The 12,110-nt window shown below is 39.4% G+C and overlaps 1 pseudogene; it reads right to left on the reverse strand.

Moving 5' to 3' along the window:
* Positions 1 to 10,714: 10,714 nt before the first annotated feature.
* LOC148150196 (syncytin-2-like) lies at positions 10,715 to 11,850 on the reverse strand (annotated as a pseudogene).
* Between the last annotated feature and the right edge of the window lie 260 nt (positions 11,851 to 12,110).

The raw sequence follows: 12,110 nt of genomic DNA on the forward strand, positions 1-12,110 counted from the left end.
TCCTGTTCATTAGGCAACCTATGAGCTAATACTACACCAATGCCATAAGGGGAGGCATCACATATGAATACCAAATCATGTTTGGGATCATAGTGTGCCAAAACCTTAGAAGATGATAGCTGTTTCTTCACTTCCCTGAAAGCCATGGCTTGGCTATACAGCCATTTCAAAGACTGACCCTTTTTTAAGAGTTGATGCAAAGGTTCCAAGATGAAGGTCAGGTTATATATGAATTTTCCATAATAATTCACCAGCCCAAGGAAAGAGTTAAGCTTCAGTACAGAGGTGGGAGCCCAGACACCTTCAATCACCCTCACTTTATCTTTCAATGGGTGTAACCCAGTCTTGTTGACTCTGTAGCCCAAGTAAGTCACTTGGGGTGCCTGGAACACCCATTTTTCCCTTCTAAGGAACTAAGGTACTCCTGCTTGGGAGAAACATCTAAGAACTATGTCCAAGTTCTTTAAGTCTTCCCTGCTATTAGCACGCCATCTAGATAAATAGATACATACCCTACCAGAAAAGGCCTTGTAAAATGTTTTCCATTGTCCGCTGAAAAACGGCACAGGCTAACGATACTCCAAACAGCAGTTTTGTATATTGGTATAAACCCTTATGGATATTAACTGTAGCATATTTCAAGGAATTCTTAACTAACAACAATTGTAAGGTTTGCAAAAGACAGCTCCCCTGCCAGCTTTGTGTTTAAATTTTCTCTATGAGGGATTGGGTATTTATCCAGCTGCAAAAAGCAATCTACCATTTGTTTAAAATCCCTGCAAAGGTTAACCAGCCCATTGAGCTTCACAATCAGTATGACCGGTTCTGTCCTTTCTGCAAACTGAACTGGTTTGATGATTCCTTCAATGTCCATCCTCCTGATTTCCATGTTTATGCTTGCACTTACTACAAATGGCACTGGGTGCACCTTGTAGCATCATGGAATTGCTTCCTGGTCAACATGCAAACTGGCCTTGTCTCCTTTGATATTCTCTAGTCATTCCTGAGAAACTTCCAGGTATTTAATTAGGACTTCACTCAGGCTGCCATTTTCTAACCGAAACATGTTGAGCCAATTTGGGTGAGTCTTTCTCAACAAAGTTTGCCTCATCAAGAAACAATTGGAAGCTCTGGATTTGTCCAGCTGTAGCATCAAGGAGCATGAACAAAACTGAAATTAATGGGAATTGGGGTAAAAACTTTCTGATGATCGAGGTTATACCTGGCATAAAGGAAGATGGTTGTTGGAGGGAATCACCTTAGTTCCAGGACATCTCTGTAGGGAGTTGCTCAGGATAGTATTCTTTGCCCAAACATTTTCAGCTGCTTCATCAATGATCTTCCCTTCATCATAAGGTCAGAAGTGGGGATGTTCACTGATGATTTCACAATGTTTAGCATCATTAGGGATTTTTTGTTTTTCTGTGACTATGTCCTTCTTTGGCACATTTTCTGAAAGTGACCTATTGTGACTGAGCTGGGCACTGTCTCTGCTTGTGAGGCTTATTTTCTCCACCTTACTGACAAGGACTTGGCTGTTTGGTATATGTTCTCCACATTGTATTAGTTTCTGATATAAGTCCTTTGTGCTTTTGTACCTTGAGAATTGAATGGTCATTTCTCATCTCATACGCCTCTAAGTCTTGCTCTTTCAAGAATTGTGTTAGTTCTGAGGTTGACATAATCGTCAAATGCCTTCAGTACATTTTAAAGTTGCTCCTTTTATCTCTTGGTGAGCTCCAACATTATAAGCTGTATTTTCAATTGTATACAAAGTGCAATAATTTGTTTGGCTCCTGATTTAATATCTAATTTGGAAGCTACTTGGTATCTTAAGGATTGTTTTCTCCATGATGTCCAATTCTGTGTTCTTTTTGGCTAATCTCTGAAATTAACTCTTCTGGTCAATATTATTTCTGATGCCATATGTTTCCAATGTATTCATTTTTTTCATCTGTTTAAAGAGTGTTTATTTTAGAGTTATGGCAGTGCTGCTGCTCTGTGCAGCATACTGGAGGGTTTCCTTTTTTTTATAGCCAGGAATGAGGATTCCAGCCTTCTCGTCGCTAAAACATAGAATTCTCATGTCTGAAAACATGGAGGACAAGATTTTTGCTTGCCCCATTTTATGTCGCTTCACTGGATGAGTCCGACTGTTCAGGATTTTAATGAATAGTTCCAATTTCCTGAATAGCTTTACTGAATGAATTCACTGGCTGCGGGTTTAATAATTGATAAACTGCTTCAATCAATCCTCACTCATGGGATCATTTTCAGGATGGCAAGATAATAAATGGCTCATTGAGGGATCAGTGCTGGAATCTCGATGTTTTGCAATTTATGTAAATGACGTGAGTGAAAGGGTGGAAGATATAATAGCTATTTTGCTGATAAAACAAAGATAATTAGGAAACTAAGTTGTGAAGAGAATATACAAAGGGATATATAGATAAAGTTAAGTGAGTGGGCAAATTCCTGGCAAATGGAGTACAATGTTGGAAAATGTGAAATTGTCCATTTTTGGCAGAATATTTTTTAAAAAGAAGCATATTATCTGAATGGTAAGAGATTGAGGAGCCCTGAGATGCAGAGGAATCTGGGTGTTCTTGTTCATGAATTGCATGACATTAGTATGCAAATACTTTAAGTAATTAGGGAAGCTAATAGAATGTTATGATTCATTGTAAGGGGAATTGAATGCAAAAGTAGTAAGATTATGCTTCAATTACACAGGACATCAGTGAAGCCTTCTCAGAAGTATAGCCTACAATACTAGTCTGCTATATAAGAAAAGATGCAAATGTGTTGGAAGCAGTTCAGAGAAGCTTTAGCCTGATATTTGGAATAGTTGGGTTGTCTCATAAGAACTGATAAGCAGACTAGTATCCTCTTGAGTTTAAAACTATAAAAGATGAACAGAATAAAGGTTCTTAAAGAATGGATGTGAAAGAATGTCTCCTTTTGAGGGAGTATCCAAAGCCTGGAGTCATGAGTCATAGAGATTTACAGCATGGAAACAGACCGTTCAATCCAATCCATCCATGCCGACCAGATATCCCAACCCAATCTAGTCCCACCTGCCAGCACCCGGCCCATATCCCTCCAAACCCTTCCTATTTATATAGCCATCCAAATGCCTCTTAAATGTTGCAATTGTACAAGCTTCCACCACTTGCTCTGGCAGTTCATTCCATACACGTACCACTCCTGTGTGAAAAAGTTGCCCCTTAGGTGTCTTTTATATCTTTCCCCTCTCACCCTAAACTTATGCCCTCTAGTTCTGGACTCCCTGACCGCAGGGAAAAGACTTTGCCTATATACCCTATCCATGCCCCTCATAATTTTGTAAACCTCTATGAGATCACACCTCAGCCTCCGATGCTCAAGGGAAAACAGCCCCAGCCTGTTAAGCCTCTCCCTATAGCTCAAATTCTCCAACCCTGGCAACATCCTTCTAAATCTTTTATGAACCCTTTCAAGTTTCACAACATCTTTCCGATAGGAAGGAGACCAGAATTGCACACAATATTCCAACAGTGGCCTAACCAATGTCCTGTACAGCTGCAACATGACCTCCCTGTACTCCTGTACTCAACACTCTGACCAATAAAGGAAACCATACCAAACGCCTTCTTCACTATCCTATCTACCTGAGACTCCACTTTCAAGGAGCTATGAACCTGTGCTCCAAGGTCTCTTTGTTCAGCAACACTCCTTAAGATCTTACCATTAAGTGTATAAGTCCTGCTAAGATTTGCTTTCCCAAAATGCAGCACCTCACATTTATCTGAATTAAACTCCATCTGCCACTTCTCAGCCCATTGGCCCATCTGGTCAAGATCCTGCTGTAATCTAAGGTAACCCTCTTTGCTGTCCACTACACCTCCAATTTTGGTGTCATCTGCAAACTTACTAACTGTACCGCTTATGCTCGCATCCAAATCATTTATGTAAATGACGAAAAGTAGAGGACCCAGAAGCGATCCTTGTGGCACTCGACTGGTCACAGGCCTCCAGTCTGAAAAACAACCCTCCACCCACCCTGACAGGAATATTCTTTTTCTGGATTCTCGTTATCTCATTTCTGAAGGCTTCCCATTTTCTAGCTGTCCCTTTACCTGCGAACATCTGCCTCCAATCAGCTTTTGAAAGTTCTTGCCTAATACCATCAAAATTGGCCTTTCTCCAATTTAGAACTTCAACTTTTAAATCTGGTCTATCCTTTTCCATCACTATTTTAAAACTAATAGAATTATGGTCGCTGGCCCCAAAGTGCTCCCCACTGATACCTCAGTCACCTGCTCTGCCTTATTTCCCAAGAGTAGGTCAAGTTTTGCACCACCTCTAATAGGTACATTCACATACTGAATCAGAAAATTTTCTTGTACGCACTTAACAAATTCCTCTCCATCTAAACCCTTAACACTATGGATGTCCCAGTCTATGTTTGGAAAGTTAAAATCCCCTACCATAACCACCCTATTATTCTTACAGATAGCTGAGATCTCCTTACAAGTTTGTTTCTCAATTTCCCTCTGACTATTAGGGGGTCTATAACACAATCCCAATAAGATGATCATCCCTTTCTTATTTCTCAGATCCACCCAAATAACTTCCCTGGATGTATTTCCAGGAATATCCTCCCTCAGCACAGCTGTAATGCTATCCCTTATCAAAAATGCCACTCCCCCTCCTCTCTTGCCTCCCTTTCTATCCTTCCTGCAGCATTTGTATCCTGGAACATTATGCTCATGGTTTCAAAATAAAAGATCTCCAATTTAAAACAAATATAAGAAAAAAACATTTTACTTACAGAGAGTCAGGAATCTTTGGAACTTGATTCCTCAAATGGAGTTGGAAGGAAAGTCCATGAATGTCTTTAAGGTAGTCTCGGTTGTTTTGTGATAATCAAGGGATTACAAAGCAATTAGAGAAATATGAATAACACATCAGCTCAAGGGGCCAAGTGGTCTAATTTTGTTCCTAATTTATATGTCCAAATGCATGTCCATTCATTTGCATCATGGTTTTATTAATGACTCCTGCTAATTGTGGTTTAAAGAGATGACTTCTGCTTTTCAACATTTTGTTTTTGTTTCAGATATTTTTCATTTGCAGGACATGGCCATCACTGCCCATTCCTAATTGCCCATAGAGCAGTTGAGAGTCATCGTTTTATTTTGCTCTCTGTTCTTTTAATTGTTCTGGAAATTTTAACAACCTCTACTGATCCCTCCAGCCACTTATCTATTTTAAAATTCTTGTGACTTCAATTTGCACCATCAGTTCTTCTACCTTATTCCGAATGCTTTGGATATTAAGATAGAAAGTTTGTTCTATTATCAGGTTTCCCTCCACTTTCATGGTTCCTTGGTACAATATAACATTTACACATTCTGTTCCATCCTTTTATTTTCTGGCAATAATCAGCCTCATTACTAACCAGTAATCCTACCTTCTATTTTATCTTTGATTTTATCATTTTTCATGCAACTCACTCCACCATGCACCCCGCAATTTAATTTAAAGCCCTATCACCATCCTAGTTATTCACAAGGCCTCTGGTCCCACCATTATTCAGGTGAAGCACATTCTATTGGAACAGTTCCCTCCTTCCCTCATACTGATGCCAATGTCTCGTAAATTCAAACCCATTTCTCCCACACCACTCTTAGAACAACGCATTTATCTTTTTAATCTGTTGACCCTGTGCCAATTAGCTTGTGACTCAGATAGTAATCCAGAGATTTTACCTTTCTCGTTTTGCTTTTTAATTTAGCTCCTGGTTGCTCATATTCCATCAGCAGAACTCTTTCCTCTTTCTACTTACACAGTTAATACCTCTAAGGACCATGACAGCTGGATCTATTTACTTAGCTCTTAATTTGTTTTTTTTAAAACTTTTCCTACTGATCTTTTAGTTTGTATTCTGTAAATGTTTCTCCTATTTACCTCGATCTGAAAATAACTGATAATAAATAGCCAAGTTAGCAATTACTACCAATCGATGAACTTATGGTTTTCTAGTGATGTCACTCTGTTTTGAGCTGGGCCTCTGATTCTGGACTTAAATTCATCTTGTTAAAAAAATCCTTAAAAACCATGAGCCAAAAAAGCAAGCAAAAAAGCACCTCTTCCCATCTGTACGAATTCCCATGCTGTCTTCAAGTCACTGAACTATATACTTATTCAGGTTGTGACTCATTCTGGATGTGGTTGCTCCTAACTGACGTTGCAAAGCATTAAAAAGACATTGAATGTTTATTTAATTTAAAAAATATACAAGTGCATGAGGAAAAGGCAGGAGAATAGCAGTAAGTGATGATGCTGATTTGAAGAGACAGTGATATAAGATGGACCAAATGGTCTCCTTCTGTGCTGTAACACTTCAGGGATTCAGTGCTGAAAGAAAGCCAGCTTGGACTTGTTGAGGAGGAAAAGTTATGTTTACATAACTTGTTGGGTTTTTTGATAGCAGGGTTAGCAGAGTGGGTCAATGTGGTCCATGGAATTGATATCGTGTACATAAACTTCTAAATAATTTTTGATAAACTCCCACAAAACAGGCTTGTCAACAACGTTGAAGTGCATGGAATAATTGCTGACAATTGCAGGATGAGTACCAAATGACTGAGTGACAGGAAACCGAGGTACTGTAAGTTGTTGCTCTGAGTGCAAGAAGATAAACAGTGTGATTCCCCAAAGATAGGTGCTAGGACTCCTGCTTTTCTTCATTTATAATAATGGCCTAGACTTTCATGTACAGATCACAATTTTGAAACTGCAATAACACAAAACTTGAGAGTTTTGCAAACTGTGAGGATGGTAGCAGTAAACTTTAAGAGGATTTGGACAACCTGATAAAATATGTGGTCAAGATGCAAATGAAGTTAATGAAGACCACTATGAAGCAATTCATTTTGGAGTAAAAAATGAGGAGAGGAAATATAAAATAAAAGTTACAATTCTATAGGGATGCAGGAGCAAAGAGTCATGGAGGATTTATGCACACAAATCCCTGAAGGTGATGGAACAAAATAAAAAAGAAGATAGTAAAGCCCATGAGATCCTGGGCTTTTAACATAGAGACATTATGATGAACCTATATAAAATCCTACCTCATATTTGCCTGCAGTATTTATCCAATTCTGTGCACCATTTAGCTAGAATGTGAAGACATTAGACTAAGTACATAGAAATGGTCCTGTAGTGAGAAAATTCAATTAGTGAATCTGTAATTGTTCTCTATGAAGAAAGAACATTAAAAGGAAATTCGGTCAAGGCATTCAAAATCTTGGATAGAGTAGAAAGGGAGTAATTGTTCCCATTGGTGATAGGTCTGAGATCCAAAGGGTTTAACATGATCAGCAAAATACATATCAGTGACAAGAGGAAAAACCTTTTTTTTAATGCTGCAGGTGGTTAGGACATGGAATGCACTGTCTGAGAGCATGGTGGGAGTAGATTCAATCAAGGCAAACAATTAGATAATTATCTGAGCTGAAAAATATTTTCAAGGCTACAAAGAAAGGATTGGGGGCTGGGACTAAGTGATTTGGTCTTCCGGGTAACCAGCACAGATATGATGGGCTGAATAGCATTCTTCTTATTGTAACCACTATGTGATTCCATCAAAAGCTAAGTAACATTTTGTCTTCTTAATTGCATGTAGATTCAATTTCAGTTATTCACATGCAAGATTATCCAAACAATACACTTTGCCATAATATGACCCAGATGTCATGTTTTGCCCACTCATCCAACCTGCTCATTGCAATCTTCTCACTGCTTACTTTCCCAAGATAAAGTTGCCATAGTTTTATGAGACCATAGGGCTGTTCTCTCATTGGAGAGAGATGACTGGTGGTGGTTTAACCTGAGGTTCACCACATCTCAGGCAAGCAGAGAGGTTGAAAAAGTGAGTCCTTTATGATAACCTCAGTTAGTGCGGAGAATGAACCCACACTATTGCAAACCAGTCATCCAGCCGACTAAGCTAACCAACCCCCCAAGTCAACATGGACACATGACACTCAACTTTCTCAACTGCGTCAACTGTATGAACGGGGGTGCAAGTACTGATCCTTGCAATATCCCAACAGTTACAATCTGAAAAGATCCTATTTATGTTTTTTAATGTCTGTTTTCTGTCCAATACCAATCTTCAATCCATGTTAGTGTTTGATTCATAATGTTCTGTAATACTTTGTTTTGTGGCACCATATCTTATTTTTTTGTTTAATTCAAGCACAGGATGTGGGCATCTATGGCCAGGCCAGCATTTATTGCCCAGAGACCAGTTAGGAATCAACTGTGACTCTGCAGTCACATGTAGGCCAGATCAGGTAAGGATGACAGATTTCCTTCCCTAAAAGACATTAGTGAATGAAATGGGTTTTGGGGACAATAATAGTGGTATATGGTTGCCATTAAATCAACTATTATTTTAATTCCATATTTTTTCGTTGAATTCAAATGTTATCATTAGCCATGGTGAGATTTGAAAAAATACCCTCAGAACATTAACCTGGGGTACGAGAATACTAGACCTTCTAGGGGATGGTGACTCAACCCAAAGCATTAACTCTGATTTCTTTCCACAGGTGCTGCCAGACCTACTGAGTTTTTCCAGCAATTTCTATTTTTGTTTCTGATTTACAGCATCTACAGTTCTTTCAGTTTTTGTTCTAGAATACTAATTCAATGACATAATGAGAATGCCAGCACACCCCCAATAAACTTTCAGCAATGTTTGGTTGAAAATCCAAATCCACTGCTTTCCTCTGACCCATCTTTCCAACAATATCCTCAAATATTCGAAGAGATTTGTCAAATATAATTTCCTTTCACATGTGTGTTTAGGAACAAGCCCTTCAGTGATCGTTCAGGCCCTTAAGCCTGTGTGCCATTTGGAATGGTTGGACCAAAGGGTCTGTTCTGTGCACTATGACTCTATGACTCTATAAGTGGTGACATTGTCATGGCAGATCATCTACATCAATGTCATATTCTCGTACAATCCCATTTCCATCAATGTCATTCATAATTAGAAATCTCTCAGTCTCTGTCTTGAACTTAATAAATAACTGAACATTCACAGCCAATCTGGGCTAATTCCAAAGATTCATCATCCCCTGACTCTGCTTAATTATAATATAATTTTCAACGTGTTTTTTCTTAAATTGTGTTACAAATAATAGACTTCAACAGCTTGTGCACTATGTCAATTAGATAGCTGGCCTATGAATTCCGATAATCTTCTTTCCTACAATCTCAAATAGTGAGCTTATGTTTGCAACCAACCAATCTTTTGATATTGTTCTAGAAACTAAGAAATTCTGGAAGATTGAAATCAGTTCAAGCACAATCTCTGCAGCTGCCTCTTTTAAAACCCTAGAATACAGGTCATCAGGTCTAAGGGATTTGTCATCACTTTCTTCTGTTTTTATTTTGTTTGGAAACATGGGAAGAGGAGTTAGTCATTCAGCTTCCTGAGCCTGTTCCACTATTTAATACGATCACACTGATCAGGGATTTCAATGCATTTAATCCACATTATCCCCATACCAAGCGTACTCCCTTTTTTTTGCTTGAACACTCTGGCTATTAGCACATTATTCAAACTCCACAATTAAAAGCTGCACAGAATTGGTGTTGTCTGTATGTTATTTGGTGCGATGGTAAATATTATATGGAGAGTCAGCTTGATTTGTTTGTAGCTGTGTCTTATATTTTTATTCCAATTTATTTCAAGTGCATTGTGTATGCAAAAGGGGTACAGTTTGGGTCTCCAATGACAGGACAGACAGATTGTGGGAAGCGTCAAATCCATTTCGAAATGGGTATTTTATTTGCAGGGGAGGGAAATGGCTAAAATTGGTTTCTACTCCAATTTCTTCGCAAGATCTGTAATTTGCAATGATTCCAGGAGACAGAACTATCAGCTTTTCTAATGGTTTCAGTCTCAAGTGGCACCTGTGAGTGGCAACTAATAAGACAATAAAGATTCACATTTATATCATACTTTCTATGATCACTGTGAGAAACAGAACTCTCTCACAAATCAGCCTGAGACAAAGCCTTGGAAACAAGAACAATTTATTACGGCCTTGCAAGTAACCAGACGCCTCTGCAATCAAGCAAAAATGTGCACAAAAACAAAGCATGTAAGCATTCTTATTCAGTTTGCAAGTTGCGGAATCACGCCTCCCTTTTCCCATCCTATCATAAGCCGATTACCTCACTTGTTTTTTTCTCTAGTTATTTTCTTATCTGGCCATCCTGCTGTATGTCTGCATTCTTTGTTCCTCGTTTGTTACAGCTTGTTCTTTTATCCAGTTTCTCTTATCATACTATAAGCTTTATTGTGAAATACCCCTGCTGCTTCTTTTGTGGTCAACTACAACACTTTAAAGTTATTTCTTACTTTAAAACTATTTCTTAAACAAAAACCTCTATATTCGTTAAAATCTTAGCCTTAAGTATGCTGCAAGAATCCCGCGACCGTTTGTGTAATGTTCCCCTTCCCCTCCCCCCACAACACCCCCTCCACCCACAACACACCCTCCCCCACCTGCAGAAACTACATTTCTAACCTCCCACAATTTCCCCTTCTCTTTTTTTAAAACTGTTGTTTCTGCACTTATTAATTCTCCTTTAATCCATTTTCTTATGTTCTGCCCTCTTACACCTTTTGGCGATGAGGTTCACAATCTTACATTTTACATTTGTGTTGTTCGTCCTTCGAACTCTAGAAGCATTCTTTGACTTTCTCTTTGTTGCATATCACCTGCTGATTGTAAAAGCATCTGATGATTTATTTGGGTTCCTTCCCCAAGGGATGTCATCAGTCGGCTCATTACCCATTTTAGGATATTGAACCCTACCACCAGACCCACTAATATCAATAATTCATAGATAGCTAGATTGACTAACCACCTTCCCCAACCAGTCAATCCCCAAGTCCCCCATTCCCATCCTATTTCATTCCAGTACCGATTACCGGCCTCCCTTATCTTGGCGATTTTGTCTCGCACATGTTTGGAGATATCAGTAATGCTAGACAAGACCTCAGGTATGTACGTACAACATTCCTCTCCAATTAGTGCACAGGTACCACCCTTCTCTTCTAGAATATAATCCAGAGCCATCCTATCCTGAAGGGTCGTTAGCCTAGTGGCAATCATTTCGGTCGTTATGGCTGCTACTTGGGATTGGGTTTCGGCCAATGCATCAGCAGTATTGTTGGCCAACTCTTCCAGGGAAGCCGCTAACTTTTGTATTTCTGCTCCTGCTCAAGCGGTCCCATACATAGGTATCAAAGTCCAGAGGAGGCGATCTCCTTCGGTTACTTTCCGGGTTACTCGCCTTCCTCCCTGTTTATTCCGAGGTATTTTTGGGGCTCTCTTTAACAGCCTCAAGTGGGGAATTATATAGGCGAGGTAGCAGCAGCCCTCCAGCCTTTCTGGCTTTGATGCAGTGTTTGATTCACATCATAACATGCATGCATTCCTATACATTCGGTCACAGGAATGTATTTTTCCCTGGGAATAAATGGATAGGCCTTCAGGCCACATACCCAATATGTTCCGTTTAATATTCAGGGAATAGTCGTGGCAGTGGCTTGGCTGGTGTAGACACAAGATGATTTTCCTAATCAGAAGTGTGCGGTATCATTCTGATTACAGAAACAAGTGGTATTTACTACTCCTTTCGGTGGGGAAACTCTAAGGCCATCGATAGCACCCAGAGTTTTCGGGGCTGGTTGAGGGAACCATCCCATAAAGTTATAATTACCCCTTTCAGATCTCCATTTCGTATTGTTTGAGCCCGAGTCAAATTGTTGTACATCTACACTTCTTCTTTGGTAAGTGGTATTACCGTGAGAAGGATTCTGGATTCTCCATGGTGTGGGATCTCCGCACATACCCAACAGTTGGTATGACCCTTTAGTTTAGCATAATTCTGACATAAAGCGGTAAAATGATTTTTCCCACCCCCCTTGGCAGCTAGCGCCAATATTATCGGGACAATATAAAGCTGACCACTCATTTCAGATCACAACCCCATCTGTCTATTCCCTAACCCTTTGTATGCCAGGGAGGAGTGAG

This window comes from Chiloscyllium plagiosum, unplaced genomic scaffold (genome assembly GCF_037043375.1).
Source record: "Chiloscyllium plagiosum isolate Xiang-an unplaced genomic scaffold, Cpla_swu_hap1 HiC_scaffold_4, whole genome shotgun sequence".
Lineage (NCBI taxonomy): Eukaryota > Metazoa > Chordata > Chondrichthyes > Orectolobiformes > Hemiscylliidae > Chiloscyllium > Chiloscyllium plagiosum.